Source organism: Protopterus annectens, chromosome 1.part0 (genome assembly GCF_019279795.1).
Source record: "Protopterus annectens isolate FY-2018-M chromosome 1.part0, PAN1.0, whole genome shotgun sequence".
In the NCBI taxonomy this organism is placed as follows: Eukaryota; Metazoa; Chordata; order Ceratodontiformes; family Protopteridae; genus Protopterus; species Protopterus annectens.
The window spans coordinates 1,383,434,939-1,383,451,828 of NC_056725.1; the positions used below are offsets into that span (position 1 = coordinate 1,383,434,939).

Consider the following 16,890-nt stretch of genomic DNA (forward strand, 5'->3'; position numbering starts at 1 on the left):
TATCTTTTCAGATCCAAATGCTGGAGTCTGACAGAAGAGAATTTTTTTTTTTTTTTTTTTTTTGCTGAAGACAACAGAAATCTTTAAATCCAGATCTCCATGTCTCCAAAGCAGATAGTCACCACAGATGCTGTGGAGTTTGCTTGGGAAGCAGTTTTAGGAGGGAGAAAAGTGTAGGGGGTGTGGGACACAAGTACAGTTGCAAGCTTATAAATATCAAGGTCATGCTTGTCCTGATCAAGGCACTCAACTTTTTGAACCATCTTTGAGAACCCCAGGAACTCTTCAAGTGGTTACAGACAATACCACATTCATATGGTACGTCAACATGCTAGGGGGAACCAGCCTATATCCCCTTTGCAGACTAGCCATGTTAACTTGGTAAATAGCTTCACAGCACAATCTCATTCTACAGGCATCCTACATTGCATCAGAGCAAAACTGTGTGTCAGACAAGTTAAGCAGAAACAGGGCAGGCCCTTATGAATGGAAAACAGATCAGGGGTCTTCCAAGATTTTAGCCATATGTGGGGAATTCCTCAAGTAGAGCCTCTTGCCTCCTCTCTGAACAATCAACTGGCAAAATTCTGTTCAAGGTCTCCATGCAAGAAGGCTTGGAAGATAAATGTCTTTTCCTTTCTTTGGACAAGAATGTTCCTGTATGCCTTTCCATCCTTTCCACTAATATCCAGGGTACTGCTGACGATTCCATTCTCAGCTAGGCAACCATGGTTCTCCCTTCTTTTGAAAACTGCCAGGAGCAATTACCACAAGCTTCCTCACAGACTGGAGCCACTCACACAAGACCAGGGGTATTTGATACACCCTGACATCAATCATCTTCAACTGACAGCCTGGATGATAGGGTTTTAATTCCTTTTAGGCACCTGCTTTCTGAGTAAGTGCAGCAGATACTAATGCAGGCAATAAAGCCTGCTATTAAAAATCATATATTAGCAAACATAAAAGGTTTTCTAGTTGGTGCCAAAAACATAACCAGTATCCATTCAGGGCTATTTGTTCTCTGGTTTTACAATATTTGTTTGAGTTACTACACCATGGCCTTTCTTATTCCTCTATTGAGGTTCATTTATTAGCCAATCTGGCCATGGATCCTCCGCTTTCAATGCAGTTTTGTGTCAAAATGTCTTGAAAGGAGTTTTACATAAGAGTCTTCCTAGAAAACCTGTAGCCCCTCCTTGGGATCTTAATTTTGTTTTTAGAGAAGCTAACAGTTGCTCCATTTGAATAGGATTACCACCTGTCCCTCTTTGCGCAGTTGTGTCCTGACCAAAAATATTAAAAATGGCAAATGTCCTGACACTGTAGGACATAATTATGTTCCATATTTTATGTAATAGTTGCATAACATAGTTATTTCTGTAGTAAAATACCTAAATGTTACAAGAAACAGAATAAGCAACTTAACTGCTACAAGAATAAGTTTTATTTAGGCAAAAAAGTAAAGTTCTATCCTTTGTACTGACCGTAGGTATGTGTCTGCCTGTAAAATCTGATGTGTGTCCCGAAAATGTCCCACTTTGGCCATTTGAAAAGGTGGCAACTCTACATTTGAACCAGCTAATCTGGCTGACTTGAGGTTCCTAACATGGAAAAACAGTTTTAATTACTGCTCTGACCTCTGCAAGAATGGTATCTGAGTTGCAAGCTCTTGTGGTGAGTCAATCCTATCTCGTTTTCCACAGGGACAGGGTTTCTTAGAGAACTAGTCCTTCTTTTATGCCTAAAGTGCTATCTGAATTTAGTTACAGCGAACCTATCCATCTGCCAGTTTTCTTTCCTTAAACTAAAAATGATGGAGAAAGCATACTCCCTACCTTTCATGTCCACAGACAACTCAGATACTGTCTTGACAGACCTAAATCTTTCAGATCTTTGGATCAATTGTTAATTTCTTGTGAAGGTAAGAAAAAGGGACAACCTGTGTCAAACTAGACTATTTTCAAATGGGTGTTTACGGCATCATATTCATCATAACAAATCTGTTCTAGGCAGATTCAAGGTCCATTCTACCAGGGTCTTTGCTGCATCTATATGGCTTTTTGGAAAGGGTTGGATTCTAGAAGTATTCTGGAAGCCGCTACTTGGTCCTCTGTACATACTTTTACAAAGCACTATAAGCTTGATTCCTTCTCTGCATCTAGATCAGGCTTTGCTAGGACATTCTCCAGGGATTCCTGGACTCTTCTTTCTACCTCCCAGACATAGTTAACTAAGGTACTTGACCCATATAGCTAATGGTACTGCAACAGTGATCAATATCAAGAAAACAGTACAGTTGTGTAAGATGAACTTACCATAACGGCAGATGCTAGACTGATCACTGCTGCAGTTGCTGCTTCCTTCCTCCATCCCCCTTGTTTCTGATGTATTTGTTATGCTACTGTGTGGACATTTATTTTTTGTTGTTCCTACTATTGCCATTTCAGGACTCAGCCTCCCTCTCTCCTGGCAGGAAAGCTCTGAAGGGCTTTGCACCCAAACTTGTCTTTTAGTCAGCTCCGCTCAAGATGCTTGACAGTTTGGGTGTGTGGAAGGTGACCTGAAGCTTTGGAAGCTGGCTGGCCATTATATCCTTAGCAGGCTACAACCTCTATATCTAAAGCTACTGCACCAGTGATCATTCGAACATCTACTGTTATGATAAGCTCAACTTACACAACTGTATTTTCACCATTGTTCCAAACAAGGAGTTGTCACAGATTAAAATATTGCACATTCCTTCTCATAATGACATTAGTCCTGCAAAGCCAAAATAATATGCAAACAGCTGGCATCTAGTAATTTTCTCCCACAGAAGACAGCCACAGCAATTATACTTACTCTTTCAGGTGTCCAGTTAAGTGACTCATTTTACTTCTCACAAAAGCACACTAGCCTTTCAAAGCCAAAAAGTGATTGTTTAAACTATGCAACACTAGAAGGTCATTTACTTTCATCCAGCCATCCCCAACTCTCACCCACTGCTTACAGTCACAACATCTGATGGCTGTGTAATATTATTTCACTTCCACAGGCCAAAAAAAAAAAAACAGCTGTCACACAATAAAGTATTCCAATTCAGGGTGCTCCACACAAATCACAAAGTCAGAGAAATAGTGCAAAATATATATGGTTGATCACTGCCAGCATTACTGTAAAAAAAGCATAATAACAACACTTCTTACTGCAACATTCTCCTCATCCCAACTACCCACACAAATCTCTAAGTCAGAAATGCTGCCCAAAATATCTGGTACTACCAACATTATTGTAAAAACAGTAATAACAACACTTCTCATCATATTATTCGGAATTCATTCCCCTCATTCCAAATGTCTACACAAATCATACACCCACAAATGTTGCACAAAATATCTGGTTGATCACTGTCAACATTTATTGAAAAATAGTCATAATACTTATCTCTCAGTACCACCCCCCTCATACCAACTCCACACACGAGTCACAGTGCCAGAAAAACTGCCAAAATATCAGACTGATCACTGCCAGCAGCAATTCTGCAGAATTTCCCCTTCAATCCCTTGCATCACAGACACGCACGTGCGCACACGCACACACACAATCCATCAGGTGACTTGGTGTCTATATTTGAACATTGTAAGGTCTCTACTCCCATGACCTCTATCAAGGTAACATGACTTAAATGTCAAGTCAAGTAAAGCCACCCTCCTATGGATTGGTCGATGCTCAGTGGCATTTTCTTTTAGTAGGTGAACTTATTTATTTATTTTGTAGAGCAAAGAAACATTGCTCTACAAAATAAACAAACACACAGGGAAAGAGTGACCCTACAATTGAGGCGGCATAGCCTAGTTCACCTATGCAAAAGCCCGGTTCAACACATACAAACACACGCACACACACAAACACGCACACACACACACACACACACACACACACACACACACACACACACACACACACACACACACACAAGAAAGTAGCAACATGTAGTTACAGCAATGCAATCACACTTCTTGAAGACTAGTAGCCTAGTAATAGAGAGTGGTAAGAGAGCACAGGGCCCAGTCCCACTTGTTACATGAACCATCAATTCCTTTGCCCTTTGCATGGACAAACCAGGAGCAGCTTCAAGAAGCAATTGCTGAGCCTTGTTGACTCATGAAAAGCTGAAAACACAACAGACTTTAAATATGAATGCTAACAGATACCGGCTGCTAGTACTTAGGAAAAACTATGGTAAAGGTAACAAGGCATTTTGCCCTACAACCCATTAATGGCAATAATGAGAAATGTCCACAACATGGAGCTCCTAATTTAAAAATTGCTTGAAAACGTGGATTAAGTGTTTTGCTATAAAAATATATACTTTTTAGGTATGAAGCAGTCAGACAATTAAATAACAAGGTAACATTCTTCAAACAGACTATAATTACAACAATATTCAGAGTGAGTGACAAATGATGGAGTGAGCCTTTGCCTTCCTAGCAGATAGTAAGTCTCAGTGGTGAAGGTACAATATAGCAAAGCAAAAAATTCATGTTTCAAAGCATCACTCTCAAAGTGTGCAAAAGAGAAAGAGGATTGCTTTAGCTTCTAAACATCTGGAATTCTAAGGCAGTGGCCAAGCTCTGTGGGTGTGCTTTTGATAGCTCTGAGTCTCTTCTTGACATTTTGCTTATTTTTGCAACACTTCAGTGACATAGTTACCTGAAAACTTGGGACCATATCTTACTAGCCTGCTGTTAGTTGTTAAGCTTTCTTTCTACATCCTGGGGATTACAGCTATTTTATTTATTTCAGTATTCCACTAGTTTCAACAAAACTATACTCTTGTCTTTTCATCAATCTGACTGGCAAAACTACAGAGGAAATGGCATCTTAAGTTATAAAGAAAAAACTTGCTTCAGTTTTAATACCAGAAAAGAAACTAAACCTGAAAGACATTGTGATGCCAGTGCCCTGACCCAGCAAGCAAGGAGCCTCAATCCTCACCACTAACACCATATATGACGAAAGGATAACAAATACACACAGTAATGTGCAATTTCCCTTACGAGCACACAGAGATCACAGTCAGTCTGGGGCTGGTGGCTCCCTTGCTCCTCAGGTCTCCAATAAGTCTCCCCACTGGCACAGCTATAGGGTCCAGATCTCAGCCTAGCTGAGCAAGCTAAAATCTCTAGCAACCTCTCTGTCCAACCAGTGCTTCGTGTCCCTGCCCAAGTAGCTGACACATGCACACTTTGAGATAAGAGTTTACACAACCACACAGTCACTTCTGAGGAAGGCTGGCACAGGTTCTCCAGCTGTGCCCCCTTTTACCCAGACTATACGGTAGTAATTACTGCCACCACCCAGCTAATATTTATCAGCTACTCAAAGGCCCTTAAAAGAGTGTTCTATTATTACTGTGCAATATTATTATCCAATTGGTAGTACAGCCCAGGGCTAAAGCTATAGGGGTGGCTTTGTACAATTTTACCAAAGGCATACAAGTACTCTAAAGAGCTTAAATGATTTCTACACAAACCAGCCACAGTTAAAAAGTTTTAAAATATTTAATAATAAATAATTAAAACCACAAGACAATACTTTCTACTACACAGTCAGTGCTAGTCAACAGTTCAGAGATCACACAGAAAGTACAGTTCTGACATTACAGAAGAACACAATCTAATATTTTCTAATTCCTAGCTACTTCTAGGAGAAAACACAGTTCTAACATACTACTTACATAAAGAGAGCATAAGACAGTGCTGAGTTGGATGTCTTGGTCAAGGGGTAGTTTCTTTACTCACTAATGGGAGTAGGGAGTACTGAACTGCCTGTTTGTCCTCAGACAGACAAAAATGCTTAATCATCTCTGGTTCTCACTGTTTAAATTGAAACTCCAGTTCTGCTAAACATTACATCATCTTTTACACCTTCCTGGTGTTCCCAGGCTGACAAAAACTGCATTTACATTCTTTTACACTTAGAGCAATTAAGGAAATTTCAGATGTAAATTCTGGTCATTAACGTTAGCCTTAAAACAATAGGCAGGAAGCCTTCATCTAGCTGGACAGGAGCCGACTTGTAAACATGAAAGGCAGTGATAAAATAATTTTAATTTCAAAGGACCAACAAGAAATGCTTGACTTAGCTTTCTTTACAGCAGGTGGCAATGTTGCCACATTGTTTTAAATTCAACATTTCACATTTACAAATAATAGAATTATCTGCAGAATTCTATATGGCTAGGCTGGCAGCCTTCACCCATCTCTACCAGTCTTCACAGACATAAAACTTGAGAAAAGGGAAACAGAAAATGACGTTTCAAAGTCTACCACTGACAGCAGTCTTCCTCACAAGAACCAAAATAAACATTATTGCCATTACAATTAGCTCTGGAGAAAATGTCTACCCAACGCTCTTAATATCACTGCTACTTTGGCTGAATTAGTTTCTAGGAAGGTGGCATCTATGACAAATATTTCAACCTGTGAGGAAAATACTTTTTATGCTAAGTCAAAGATGGCTTGCATTCCAAAGAAATTGCATATGTGAAGGCAAAACTGACTTAGAATCAGGAAGTAGATGGAAAAATATTTTCTTTGGAAATGTACGTGAAAAATATATTAATGACCTGCTTTATGTTATTTGGGTAATTTTCTTTCAACTTTCTTATGACCCAAAGGCAAAAGAATCCTTCATAGCAGAAAGGGAACACAGAGCACTTTGAACAAAATTGGTTTCTGATTCGTCTGAAGTAATTTCCATCAAATTATTATGTTTCAAATACAGATAAAACTCTTAAAACCTCCCCTCTCAGATCCATCTGCATCTACACTGAAGATTTTATCTGTTGTTTTGGATCTGGCTTTGTCTGGATCTACGACTACTATGGCACGTGTGGATCATACTCATCACTCGGATCTGAGGAGGTTGGATCAGGTTCTCTGCTTCCCTCTACCTTAACATCAGAGCCTAGGACTTCAGTTCCAAAAACTGGGAGCCAGTCAATGTTGTCCATCAGATCAGTCCCTCCCACGGTGCCAACAAAAATTTTACAAACTCCATGCCAATCCCACCCTCTGTCTGTAGCTTCATTAAGATCTTCCAGAAGCCTCTCAGAATATGATGTGGACAGGATGATAAGGAAGATTATCAGGGCTCAGATCCAGATGGAGGTCTTGTCGGGTCTGTCCCCTCCAGGATCCATGAGTGTCTCAGCCAATGCAGACTATCCTTTTCCAATCTGGTCCTTGGTAGTGGAGCCTCAAGACTCTAGCCAACCATCAGACTCAGTATCGAACTCGAGGATTTCATTTCCTCCACTCCGACAGTTTTTTTGACCACCTCTCCTCTGAGATCTTTGGATCTGAGTGGATCTCGGATATGGGACGTCTACATTGGATTCTAGGGTAAAGGCTCAGCTCCAAATTTATCTGAGCAGTCTCTTCCCTTCAATGCTTCGGCTTTTGACAGCATGGGTCCAATTCTATCTGGACCTGTGGATCTGAGGCCTTTGCCATTTCTTCTTTGAGGGCTTCAGCCCCAAAGGAGTTGGGCATGGGTTATTTAGGTCCCTGGGCTTTTAAGGTCATAGTAAAGGCTTTCTCTGCAGAGGCCCAATCTTTTTGGCTACTGTTCTGCTCTGTTGCTTCTCATCAGATCTGGGAACTGGGCCTTCCATTCCTGTCCAGGGTTAGCCCTTCTTGAACAGTATTTAGGATCTTCCACCTGAGGTGGCCCCCACCTCTTCCGATACCTCCCCTGAATATTCCACAAAGGAGGTGCCTCCGAAGAGGATGTGTAAAAGGAGGCACCTAGACTCCCCCCATGGAGTCTCTTTCAAAGGTATGGACTTTGATGAGGGACAGGGATCCCCAAAATCACCACCAGAGGACATCTCCTTTACAGACATTTTGGAAATTTGGAAACAAAGAGGTGGCTGGCCATCCCAAGATCCTATTTCAGAGGAGTCAGTATTTCTGGAAGCCTTCAAGACGGGCCCATCTACATCCTGCGTGACCCCCCCCCCCCAGCGGATCCCCTCATAAACATGGTGGCCTGCTGGACCTGGAAGGAGGCAGATACTATACAACCTGTGCCTAAGCAACCTGACAAGATCCTTTTGCACCCTACAGATTGTTCCTTTTGGTCTAAAGGTATTCTAGTTGACACTATGGTGGTGGCAGCCACCACTAAGAATGAGCTAGCTGAACTAGCTCTACCATCCACCTGCCTAACAGGGAGTCAAGAGCTATCGACAGGTTCAGCAGGTGAGTTTATGCTTCAGCCATTTTCACACAGAGTGCTTAACTACCTGGCATATTTCACTTGCCTACAGACAGACCTGGTAAAGGAACTCTCAGACCTGTTGGTGGAGACCATGCCAACAGAGGACTATGGGAAGGTTTCTCCAAAGCTGGCCACTCTTTCTTCCCTTGCCAATTCATCCATGAGGCTCATCTCTCACTCAGTGAAGGGTACCTCATGGGCACCCGGCACCGGCATTGCTGTACACAGATATGCCTGGATGAGGCTTTGTGACTTCATGGAGTCCTTTAAGGTGTCTTTTGTCAATGCTCCCTTTGATGGATCCTCCTTATTTGGACCATCAGTTCAAGACACCCTGACCCACAGTGAGAAGGAGGGCAAGACCTTGTCTGCTGTAGGGATCAAGTTTTCCACTCCTCAATAGATCTACACCAGGAATCAGAGAGGGGCCAAGAAAATTTGGTTCTGTAAGTCTCAAGGGTCCCCTCCAGATGCAGAGGAGGGGGTATCAATCATAGACGCCACCCCAGAGGCAGATGGGAGTCCACAAAATCACAGCTTTAGGGAATCTTTTCCTGACAAGTTCCATCAGTGCTCCTGAAGCATTGTTCGGATGCTCTGCCCTGGAGGCAGACTGGGACTGTTCTTCTCTGCATTCAAACACCTGGGCCCAATTAAGAAAAAAATCTATGGGTGCAAAGCATAATATCCAGAGGCTATTATATTCCCTTTTCTCTTACACCCCCAAGAACACGAAAGACACTCCCAGACATTCCACCCAGTTAGAAGGAGTCGGCAATCTTAGAAATTCAAACGTTACTGCGAAAAAGAGTCATCAAAGGTGTCCCCACTGAACAGAGAGGATCCGAAACTTACTCCCACTTCTTCTTAGTGCCAAAGAAGACCAGGGACTTAAGACCAATCTTGGACCTAAGCAAACTGAACTTCTATGTAAAGAAAGCCAAGTTTCAGATGGTTATGGTACAGTTTATCCTTCTATTGTTAAAGAAAGACAACTGGATGTGCTCTGTGGACTTAAATGAAGCGTACTATCACATCAAAAAAGGCATGCGTTCCAGGAGTCATCTGTGCTTCAGGCTGGGAGCCAGTCACTACCAATTCAAAGCCCTGCCCTTTGGACTCACCAGAGCCCCCAGGGTGTTTACCAAATGCATGGCAGTGGTTGCAGCTCATCTCAGACTGCAAGGTTTTCGGGTGTTCCTGTATCTAGGCGACTAGTTCCTGATTAACCTAACCACGCATCAACTATTTCATGCCAGAGATTACCTGTACCAGATATCGGATCTCTTAAGCATCACAAAAAATCAGGACAAGTCACAACCAGTACTGGTTCAATCTTTGGAGTTTACTGGGGCTCAACTGAGCACAGTTACCCAAATAGCGTTGTTGCCCCTACATCTGATAGTCACTTTGAGGAACCAAGTCCAAACTTTACTAGTTCTTCCTTCTCCTCTTGCCAGGCTTGTTCTTCGAGCTATTGCATTTATGGCAGCTGCTATAATATCAGTATCTCTAGCAAGATTCTACATGCATGTTCTAAAGTGGACCTTGGCTGTGCAGTGGTCCTTACTTCATCACTCTCTATCTGCTCCTATAAAATTGACAAAAATTTGCAAAACCCACCAGGAATGGTGGATTCATTCCAATCTGTTGGTTGGCAGACCATTCATCCTTCCCTCGCCCACATTTACAGGGACCACGGACACTTCTCAGTTAGGGTGGGGGGCATTTCAAGGTGAGGATGGTTCAAGGCACATGGACTTCTGTAGAGACCAGACTGCATATCAATGTCCTAGGAATGAGAGCACTCCTCCTCTCATTGCAAGCTTTTCAGGACGTTCTCCTCTAGGGACTATTGCAATTCACACAGACAATAGTCTGGTACATCAACAAACAAGGAGGACCCCATTCTTAACCCCTTTGCAGAGAGGCCATGAGAGTTTGGGAATGGGTGATCACTTCACAATGCTTTCTCACTGCAACTCACATACCGTAGAAATCCAACATGCTGGCGGACAGACTCAGCAGGTCCATCCTGATGCCTCATGATTAGTCCCTCAACCCTTACTGTGTGCTTTTTGCTTCCCGTCACAACAAGTGCAGTAAGTACTTTGTGCTGATCCCCCCACCCGGGTAGTCCCTGAGGGATGCTCTAGTCCACGATTGGCCCTCCGGTCTCCTTTATGCTTATCCTCCCCTTCCATTGATCCCAAAATTTCTTCAGAAAGCCCAATGGTTGAAGAGCACCATAATCCTCATTGCCCCTTATTGGCCTCATCAGATTTGGTTCCCCTTGCTCTGTTCTCATCTGACATATCCTCCTTGGATACTGGAGCCCAATCAGGACCTCCTAACCCATCCATTGCTAGGACTCTATGAAGATCTGACCACTCTCAAGCTAACTGCATGATTTCTCCAATCCCAATGACTGTTAAAGGGACCGGGCTTACATCTCCAGTCAAGAGTATTGTTTTAACTTCTCAAAAGGCATTCACCAAAAAAGCATATAGAAGCAAGTGGAACAGATTTATTATTTGGGCTGCTAAAGAGAACACTGACCCTTATTCAGCTTCCATCCTTACCTTCCTCTCTTTTCTTGCTTCCCTGTTTAAAGAGGGATCAAGCTTTGCTACGATTAAGCTTCAACTGGCAGCCATATCCAATTTCAACTCTGGCCTGTCTTCAGGCTCTTTATCTTCTCTGAGGTTATGTAAAGCTTTTATGAAGGGGGGTTTGCTTCTTAGACCCTCCATCAAAGACCCCACTCCTCCTTGAGATCTCTCTTTAATTCTCTATGGTCTGACTCAAAAGCCTTTCGAGCCAGCCAGTGAGTGTGACATAATTCTTTTTGTCTTGGAAGACTATTTTTCTAGTGGCTATTACCTCAGCATGAAGAATTTCTGAATTACAGGCCCTTTCATCTAAACCACCTTACATTATTTTGCACAAAGACAGAGTTTCCCTCCATATTAATCAATCTTTTATGCATAAAATGGCTACTGAATCAAATATTAATCAGACTATACAGTTATCAGTTTTCTTCCTCAATTACTCCAGTAAAGGCTAGTACATGTTGCACTTGTTGGACGTTCATAGGCAACTATGTTTTTATCTTCACAGGACTAAACAGTTCAGGAAATAATATCAGTTATTTGTGTCTTTTTCACCTAATCACCTGGGGCATGCAGTAACAAAGGTAACTCTTGCAAAGTGGATTTCTAATTGCATTTCTTTAATATATGATAAGAATGGTTTGAAACTGACTACTCCATCCATTCAACTAGATCTGTAGCCACATCTTTTGCCTTTTCATCCAGAATCTCGACTAATAACATCTGTGCAGCAGCCACTTGGTCTAAATCCCATACATTTGTGACTCATTACAAATTGGACATTGTCTCCAGAAGCAAAGCTTTTTTTGGTTCGACAGTGCTCTGGCATATCCTTCCTTAAGGTCAACCAAGAGAGACTGTAGCTGGGGCCTCTGACCCATACATGAATCAGAACAGGAAGGACAACATCAGATTTTAAAATTATGCACTTACCATAACTTGGCATCTGTGTCGTTCATTCTCATTCTGATTCACCTTCCCTCCCATCTGTCCCCCTACCTAGAAAATTGTTTTCTGGAGGATCTATGAAGCATTTATAGGAACCTATGTTCCTGAATGAGCCTCTGGATTTGTCTTTCTTTTCCCTTATTTTTCCTCATTTTTAATAGGCAGCAAACTTGATCTAAGGACGCTGTGCTTAGTACAGAAGATTGTGGGTAGAAGGAAGAGCTCGAGCTTGGAAGCTGAAGTCTGAGAAAGCAGCCGAATTGGATCCGAGGATTGGCTCCATGACCCATACATGAATCAGAACGAGAATAGACAACACAGATGCCAAGTTATGGTAAGTACATAACTTAAAAACTTCAAATGCTCATTCCAGCCAAACTCATTTTTTTCCAATGAAACAGTTGTAAATATAAAATAGTTGATTACAAAGAAGCAAAGATTATTTTTGTAAGTTTTTTGCATTCAGTCCTGACTAAAAATGTTTAGATGATCATTCAGTCTCACTTTCTAAGCTGTCAGTTGGATGCATTTTGATACTGCTGATAATGCTGTTAGCCTACTGAAATTCCTAAAATATGTGCTTTCCATCAGTGAGTCCAGCAAATAATCTAATAGTTTTAATTAGACTTATTTTACTTTACTGATGCTGTGTTATTTGCATATGTTTTTTCTTTCATGGTGTCAGAACCATGGCCTTAAGCTCAATGTCAAAAAATGTGTTCATCCCCCTTGGGAAAAACCCGGTTCCCTTTTATTACCACATTGATGATAGTCCACTCAATGCAGAAGGTATTATAAGAGATCTGGGAACACAGGTTGGCAGCAACCTCTCTCTTGACCACCACGTTGCCACTGTGGTCAGAAAGTCCTTCTATGTGGCACATCTCATTACTAAGGGTTTTGCATCCGGGAAGAAAGAGGTCATTGTCTCCCTCTGCTCTTCCCTCATTAAGCCAGTCATCGAGTACAATGCCCCATTTGGCATGCACCTCACTAGACACCTGCAACAACTGGTGAGGCCGTAAAGTACCTCACAAAGAGGATCCTAGGCCTTAAACACTTGTCCTATATGGACAGACTCAAAAAACTCCAACTATTTTCTGTCTCATATCGCCTACTTAGAGGCAATCTCTGCTTGACTTACAAAGCCATGTCTGACCCAGCTCTCCTAGAAATCCTACATCTAAAGAAATCCCAATCCCTCCGCACCACATGCTCCAGAGACCTCAACCTCATTACCACAATCAACAGAACATGCTGGAAGGACAGGTTCATAACCCAGGGACTGCCCATGCTATGGAATAGACTTCCCATACATGTCAAGCAGAGCACCTCACTGGCCCTCTTTACGAGAAATCTTGATGAGTGGATGAGAAATAGAAAATTCACCTGGGGATCACTCCAGTGGCTCTACTCAACAGAGGTACTAGGAAATAAGGTCAGGTAGCATGATGCCAGGGTAATCCTATGGGCTAGGTTTGTAAAGGCTCCAGGGCCATTAGCCTAGAACACACCTATGAACCTACGTCTTTATTCTGGGTCTAATTCCTTATTAAGCTTGTCAAACTGTATTAATTTGTTGGGAGCGATGCCTGGTGTTCTGCATATGCTGCATGTCTTAACTTTCTGTTTAATGTACACACCACTCTTAAAATTGCTATTTTCTTACATAGTTTCTTTTTTACTACTATTCTTTCACACTTTCTCTCCCTGTTAACACTCTTCAGCACTGGTACAGTGTAGTTAAATGCTATTTTGTAAAGTCTTTTTAAATGGGCTACTTTGATGCAAATTTATTTTACTTCCATAACTGTTATTGCCCCCAAACCTTTCCTTTTCTTAGTTTGCTTAGCTTTCAACTGTATACATTTTTGCATCACATTTTTAGTCTGCTCCTCATAAAATTTGTGGTTTTCCGGCAAATCACTGAGGACTGAAGTAACTAAATAATGACACCTATTTGAATTTCAGATTTCATAGGTACATACGTAAGTGCTAGGCTAACTACTCTTATGGATCACTTTATGCTTAGTCTGTTTCCCTTTTTGTGCTCAAAATATCTCATTTGGTTATACATACTGGCTTACCCATTCCATGGTTGATAATTAAATATTAACCCTAATGAGAACAATTGGGATCATACCATAGATAATTTGAGGGGACCAGTGCATGGGATAAAGCATTTAAGAGTTGCCTCTGTCCATTAGTAGTACAGAGGGTAGTCCTGGGATAAGCTTTCTGTTTCCCATCCATACATCTTAGTTGTGCTTGAAAATAGACACGGATGAACTTTGCTTTATGTAGATGGGCAGTCTGTTCCACAGAAGTAGTATCCTCTGTGAGATATACCTGCCCCTCCAAACTGTTCTGTTGATATTACAGCAGATGTTTAAATCCCCTGAGTATTTCTGATGCTGTTTGACTTGATGATGTACAGTAAATCCATCAGTAATGGGCCGGAGGATGCTTTGTATGCTAAACATAGGTCACCTCTCAGCAGTCTGTAGGATACTGATTATAGTTACAGGGCCTTGACTCAGCCCATGTGGGACATGTTGTTTAGGCCTTGTATCCTTTTACTACGGTATCTTTGTGGGCGTTTCAGTTGATGCATGTGTCTGGACAGATACATGCCAGAGGGTCCATTACATTCAGTGACTGGCCTAATCAGGACTGAATAAAGGGGGACAATGACATTAGAACTGGAATTAGAAAAAACATATGTTAAAAGCAAAAATTTCATTCATGCTTGCATTTCTTGGGTTACCCAGTGCAGGGTCTTGAATGAGCTGGAGCATATCCTATTATTGAGTGGGCAACGGGGGACAGCAACTATTCCACTATTCCCAGGTACAATATCAATCTCTTGTATGATGTGCTCACACACCTCACACAGATGGTACACTCACATTCAGGTAATTTAGGGAATCATCAATTCAGCTACGGTATGTTTTTGTGGCATGGAAGAACAATTACTTCAACTTTCCCTGTTTTGTTACAAAACCTTATGAATGACAGAGCAAAATTCTGAGGCAAAAACTGGGACAGTTGAGAGATATGTATGACAGTATCACTTCTGAAAAGCAAGGAACATAATAATGAATAAACTTCAGGGCATACAGCCTCATACGTGCTGCTCTATTACACTGCAGTTATCTGCTCTTCTCACCTTGCTGCTTTTAGCCTGTATGACTCAACAGCTAGCTTAATATACAGAATGCAAAACAGTAATAGCCTCAGTGTCCATGTAGATCTATTTCACACACTTGGCATTGCTCCTTCTGACTCAGAACTGCCCTCAGAGTCCAATATGGGCAGATTTAATTCATCTAGTGGCAGGCTCACAAAGAAGTGCCTCTTTAATTTCCTTAACCAAAGGGAAATGGTGTTTCTTGTTTCTGGTAGCAACCCAATAATCCCCATTAAAACATTTTTTCATGACCTCTCAAAATGATACAAGTTTAAGAGGCATACTCACCTTATTCTTTATGAGGGTGTGCATATAAATGTACTATAATATGTATGCTTCCTCAAAAAGGGCTTAACATATAAGCAGCCAGAGTGACAGTGTAGAAGGCAATGAAAGCTTTTGGAGGCTGGTCAGTTGCTGTATCCCTAGCATGACATACCCATAAGCTACTGCAGCAGTGTTTCAAACAAACTTAAAGTGACATTGGCAATGAAGAGACGGTCAAGAGAGAGGGAAATGTGAACATCTGAAGAATTATGTGAGCAAACACTACAAAGAAATATCCATCAATACCCCAGTGAAAAGGATCTCTCATAGAAAGATTGCTACATTTTTTCCATTATTTAGAGCAACTACCTTCTTTGGTTTAAAATAAATTACTGCATTTTATTAAAAGTATCTGTGCTAAAGGTAGTCTAAATAAATCATTGGTCATTATTTCCTGTCATCATTATCAGTGTTTGTGAGTATTCTAGTCTACCCAGTATTTAGAAAAAAATACCTAAATGCCATATTCCAAAAAAATTGCTTTTGGTGTGGCTATCTATAAGGTGGGCTTACACTGAAGTAGGTTACTTACACCAAGACCAAATCTTTTGGAATGGGGCAGGCTTACACTGCAGTAAGTCACTTACACCGAGAGAAAGTCTTTTAGAATAAGTCCCTTTGAGTGTCATGTTAATTTACCAACCTAGACAATAGGAAAATAAAATGAGATGTGTCTGATTACCCTTCCTGAGTTAATCAGTTTTTCCACATTTTCAGTAGATTAAAAAAAAAAAAAAAAAAAAAAAAAAAATATATATATATATATATATCTATATATATATATATACACACACACACACACACACACACACACACACACACACACACACACACACACACACACACGGATATATATATTTAATAAACGGATTACAGAACTTCCAACCCTTGAAAAACTTTAGTGACTCAGCACTTACCACTGCATATCAAACATGCAGAAGAATCCTATAAAGTCAACATTCATTTTTACAGCTTACGTAAAAGTGTTAAGGTATCCCGGAAAAGACAGAAAAACTAGAAGTAATTTGGATGTGGTTTCATTTTATTCCCTGGAGTATTTTTTCTTTAAAAAAATGTCAAACTGTGTTTTATTTACATAGAAACAAGCAGACCTTTTACTACTTTTAAGGATAACTTTTTTATGAACCCAGCTGACAGTTTAACAAGCAAAGGTGATATCCATAACTGTTACAGAACTGAGTCCACAAACAGCAGTTAGTGTAAGTTGCTTTGATTAAATTAGTGCATTCTCCTGACGGTAGAAAGTGGTCTTTTAGACAACACAAGGCAGTCATTCAGGGCAGTACCACTCATTACTATTATTAGAAATTATAACGTCAAATCAGTAAAGAAGAAAAGCTCTATATGCTTCATGTTTGTGTACAGCAAAAATATATTACATTTTCAGAACTTGATCTAAAGCCTCAGATCTCAATTACTAAATTTAAAACATGACTATTTAATCTTAAACTGATGCGCAAACAATCTTCATTTATGACTAAATTGGTGTGTTTGTTCATTTTTATTGTGAATTAATAACAC

At 40.9% G+C, this 16,890-nt stretch overlaps 1 protein-coding gene across 2 annotated transcripts in view; it reads right to left on the minus strand.

The window, feature by feature from the left end:
- Window positions 1-16,890, minus strand: part of RRAGD (Ras related GTP binding D) — an 865,206-nt gene that overhangs the window by 242,035 nt on the left and 606,281 nt on the right. The window lies entirely within an intron of this gene.